We start from the raw sequence: 4,958 nt of genomic DNA, 5'->3' as shown, positions 1-4,958 counted from the left end.
ATGGAAGAAGCATCTCCATTCCTGCCATTGGAGCAAACAACTTTGAGCTGAAACCTCAATTAGTTTCTCTGATGCAGCAGAACTACAAGTTTCATGGACTTCCATCTGAAGATCCTTTTCAGTTCTTAACTGAATTCTTGCAGATCTGTGATACTGTTAAGACTAATGGAGTAGATCCTGAAGTCTACAGGCTCATGCTTTTCCCATTTGCTGTAAGAGACAGAGCTAGAATATGGTTGGACTCTCAATCTAAGGATAGTCTGAACTCTTGGGATAAGCTGGTCAAGGCTTTCCTAGCCAAGTTCTTTCCTCCTCAAAAGCTGAGCAAGCTTAGAGTGGATGTTCAAACCTTCAGACAGAAAGAAGGTGAATCCATCTATGAAGCTTGGGAGAGATACAAAGGACTGACCAAAAAGTGTCCTTCTGACATGCTTTCAGAATTGACCATCCTGGATATATTCTATGATGGTCTGTCTGAGTTATCAAAGATGTCATTGGATACTTCTACAGGTGGATCCATTCACCTAAAGAAAACGCCTGCAGAAGCTCAAGAACTCATTGACATGGTTGCTAATAACCAGTTCATGTACACTTCTGAGAGGAATCCTGTGAGTAATGGGACACCTATGAAGAAGGGAGTTCTTGAAGTTGATACTCTGAATGCCATATTGGCTCAGAACAAAATAATGACTCAGTAAGTCAATATGATCTCTCAAAGTCTGAATGGAATGCAAGCTGCATCCAACAGTACTCAAGAGGCTTCTTATGAAGAAGAAGCTTATGATCCTGAGAACCCTGCAATAGCAGAGGTGAATTACTTAGGTGAACCTTATGGAAACACCTATAACTCATCATGGAGAAATCATCCAAATTTCTCATGGAAGGATCAAAAGCCTCAACAAGGCTTTAATAATGGTGGAAGAAACAGGTTTAACAATAATAAACCTTTTCCATCATCCACTCAGCAACAGGCAGAGAACTCTGAAAAAAATACTTCTAATTTGGCAAACTTAGTCTCTGATCTGTCCAAGGCCACTGTGAGTTTCATGAATGAAACAAGGTCTTCCATTAGAAATTTGGAAGCACAAGTGGGCCAGCTGAGTAAGAGGATCACTGAAATCCCTCCTAGTACTCTCCCAAGCAATACAGAAGAGAACCCAAAAGGAGAGTGCAAGGCCATTGACATAAGCACCATGGCCGAACCCAAAGAAGGAGAGGAGGACGTAAATCCCAAGGAAGAAGACCTCCTGGGATGTCCAGTGACCAATAAGGAGCTTCCCTCTGAGGAACCAAAGGACTCTGAGGCTCATCTAGAGACCATAGAGATTCCATTGAACCTCCTTATGCCCTTCATGAGCTCTGATGAGTATTCCTCTTCTGAAGAGAATAAGGATGTTACTGAAGAGCAAACTGCCAAGTTCCTTGGTGCAATCAGGAAGCTGAATGCCAAATTATCTGATATTGAGACTTGGGAAGATGAACCTCCCTTGTTCACCAATGAACTAAGTGATCTGGATCAACTGACATTGCTTCAGAAGAAACAGGATCCTGGAAAGTTCATAATACCTTGTACCATAGGCACCATGATCTTTAAGGCTCTGTGTGACCTTGGTTCAGGGATAAACCTCATGCCTCTCTCTGTAATAGAGAAACTGGGAATCTATGGGGTGCAAGCTGCTAAAATCTCATTAGAGATGGCAGACAATTCAAGAAAACAGGCTTATGGACAAGTAGAGAACGTGCTGGTAAAGGTTGAAGGCCTTTACATCCCTGATGATTTCATAGTCCTGGATACTGGAAAGGAAGAGGATGAATCCATCATCCTAGGAAGACCTTTCCTAGCCACAGCAAGAGCTATGATTGATGTGGACAGAGGAGAAGTGATCCTTCAATTGAATGAGGACAACCTTGTGTTCACAACTCAAGGATCTCCCTCTGCATCCATGGAGAGGAAGCAGAAAAAGCTTCTCTCAAAGCAGAGTCAAACAAAGCTCCCACAGTAAAACTCTAAGTTTGGTGTTGGGAGGCCACAACCAAACTCTAAGTTTGGTGTTGAACTCCCATATCCAAACTCTAAGTTTGGTGTTGGAGAGTCTCAACAATGCTCTGAATATCTGTGAGGCTCCATGAGAGCCCACTGTCAAGCTATTGACATTAAAGAAGCGCTTGTTGGAAGGAAACCCAATTTTTATTTATCTAACAATATTTTTCTTAGTTATATGTCTTTATAGGTTCATGATCATGTGGAGTCACAAAATAAATATAAAAATTGAAAACGGAATCAAAAACAGCAGAAGAAAAATCACACCCTGGAGGAAGCATATGTCTGGCGTTCAACGCCAGAACAGAGCATGGTTCTGGCGCTGAACGCCTAAAATGGGCAGCATCCTGGCGCTGAACGCCCAGAACAAGCATGGTTCTGGCGTTCAACACCAGAAATGGCAACAAATGGGTGTTGAACGCCCAAAATGGGCACCAACCTGGCGCTGAACGCCCAGAGTTGTGTGCAAGGGCATTTTACATGCCTAATTTGGTGCAATGTTGTAAATCCTTGAACACCTCAGGATCTGTGGACCCCACAGGATCATCTCAGGATCTGTGGACCCCACAGGATCCCCACCTACCTCCACTCACTTCTTCTCACCCCTCTTTCACACAATCCCATAAACCCTCTTCCCCATTAAACCTTCACCACTCACATCCACCCACTCTTCCCAATAAACCTACCTCATAAACTCCACCTACCTTCAAAATTCAAAACCAATTTCCCACCCAAACCCACCCTTATGGCCGAACCTTAACCCCCCCTCCCTTCCCTATATAAAGCCCTCTATTCTTCATCAAATTCACACAACACACCTCTCTACACCCTTCTTGGCCGAAACACTTCCCACTCTCCCTCTCCTCCATTTCTTCTTCTTCTTCATCTATTCTTCCTTTTATTGCTCGAGGGCGAGCAAAACTCTAAGTTTGGTGTGGTAAAAGCATAAGCTTTTTGTTTTTCCATTACCATTGATGGCACCTAAGACCGGAGAATCCTCTAGAAAGGGGAAAAGGAAGACAAAAGCTTCCACATCCGAGTCATGGGAGATGGAAAGGTTCATCTCCAAAGCCCATCAAGACCACTTCTATGATGTTGTGGCCAAGAAGAAGGTGATCCCTGAGATCCCTTTCAAACTCAAAAGAAATGAGTATCCGGAGATCCGACATGAAATTCAAAGAAGAGGTTGGGAAGTTCTAACAAATCCCATTCAACAAGTCGGCATCCTAATGGTTCAAGAGTTCTATGCCAATGCATGGATCACCAAGAACCATGATCAAAGTAAGAACCCGGATCCAAAGAACTATGTTACAATGGTTCGGGGGAAATACTTAGATTTTAGTCCAGAAAATGTGAGGTTGGCGTTCAACTTGCCAAACATGGAAGAGAACGCATGCCCCTACACAAGGAGAGTCAACTTTGATCAAAGGTTGGACCAAGTCCTTATGGACATATGTGTAGAAGGAGCTCAATGGAAGATTGACTCCAAAGGCAAGCCGGTTCAACTAAGAAGATTGGACCTCAAGCCTGTAGCTAGAGGATGGTTGGAGTTCATTCAATGCTCAATCATTCCCACGAGCAACCGGTCTGAAGTTACTATAGACCGGGCCATCATGATCCATAGCATCATGATTGGAGAAGAGGTGGAAGTTCATGAGATTATACCTCAAGAACTCTACAAGGTGGCTGACAAGTCCTCCACTATGGCAAGGTTAGCCTTTCCTCACCTCATTTGCCACCTATGCAATTCGGCTGGGATTGACATAGAGAGAGATATCCTCATCAAAGAGGACAAGCCCATCACTAAGAAAAAGATGGAGCAAGCAAGAGAGCCCATCCATGGAGCTCAAGAGGCGCAAGAAGCTCATTACCATGAGATCCCGGAGATGCCTCAAATGCACTTTCCTCCACAAAATTATTGGGAGCAAATCAACACCTCCCTAGGAGAATTGAGTTCCAATATGGGACAACTAAGGGTGGAACATCAAGAGCACTCCATCATGCTTCATGAAATAAGAGAAGATCAAAAAGCAATGAAGGAGGAACAACAAAGACAAGGAAGAGACATAGAAGAGCTCAAGGACATCATTGGTTCCTCAAGAAGGAAACGCCACCATCACTAAGGTGGATTCATTCCTTGTTCTTAATTCTTCTGTTTTTCGTTTTCTATGTTATGTGCTTATCTATGTTTGTGTCTTCATTACATGATCATTAGTAGTTAGTGACTATGTCTTAAAGTTATGAATGTCCTATGAATCCATCACCTCTCTTAAATGAAAAATGTTTTAATTCAAAAGAACAAGAAGTACATGAGTTTCGAATTTATCCTTGAACTTAGCTTAATTATATTAATGTGGTGACAATGCTTCTTGTTTTCTGAATGTATGCTTGAACAGTGCATATGTCTTTTGAAGTTGTTGTTTAAGAATGTTAAATATGTTGGCTCTTGAAAGAATGATGACTAGGAGACATGTTATTTGATAATCTGAAAAATCATAAAAATGATCCTTGAAGCAAGAAAAAGCAGCAAAGAACAAAGCTTGCAGAAAAAAAAAATAGGCGAAAAAAAATAGAAAGAAAAAGAAAAAGCAAGCAGAAAAAGCCAAAAGCTCTTAAAACCAAGAGGCAAGAGCAAAAAGCCAATAACCCTTAAAACCAAAAGGCAAGGGTAAATAAGAAGGATCCCAAGGCTTTGAGCATCATTGGATAGGAGGGCCTAAAGGAATAAAATCCTGGTCTAAGCGGCTAAACCAAGCTGTCCCTAACCATGTGCTTGTGGCGTGTAGGTGTCAAGTGAAAACTTGAGACTGAGCGGTTAAAGTCAAGGTCCAAAGCAAAAAAAGAGTGTGCTTAAGAACCCTGGACACCTCTAGTTGGGGACTTTAGCAAAGCTGAGTCACAATCTGAAAAGGTTCAC

General features: G+C 42.3%; 1 non-coding gene across 1 annotated transcript; it reads right to left on the bottom strand.

Annotated features, from left to right (window-relative positions):
• Positions 1 to 326: 326 nt before the first annotated feature.
• Positions 327 to 434, bottom strand: LOC148574276 (small nucleolar RNA R71). Its single transcript, XR_015906598.1, has one exon. It is a non-coding gene; the product is annotated as a small nucleolar RNA R71 (small nucleolar RNA).
• Between the last annotated feature and the right edge of the window lie 4,524 nt (positions 435 to 4,958).

Source organism: Arachis ipaensis, chromosome B2 (genome assembly GCF_059453495.1).
Source record: "Arachis ipaensis isolate K30076 ecotype BB chromosome B2, ASM5945349v1, whole genome shotgun sequence".
NCBI lineage: Eukaryota > Viridiplantae > Streptophyta > Magnoliopsida > Fabales > Fabaceae > Arachis > Arachis ipaensis.
The sequence above is the reverse complement of the archived record's forward strand: the minus strand, read 5'-3'. Positions and strand labels throughout refer to the sequence as shown.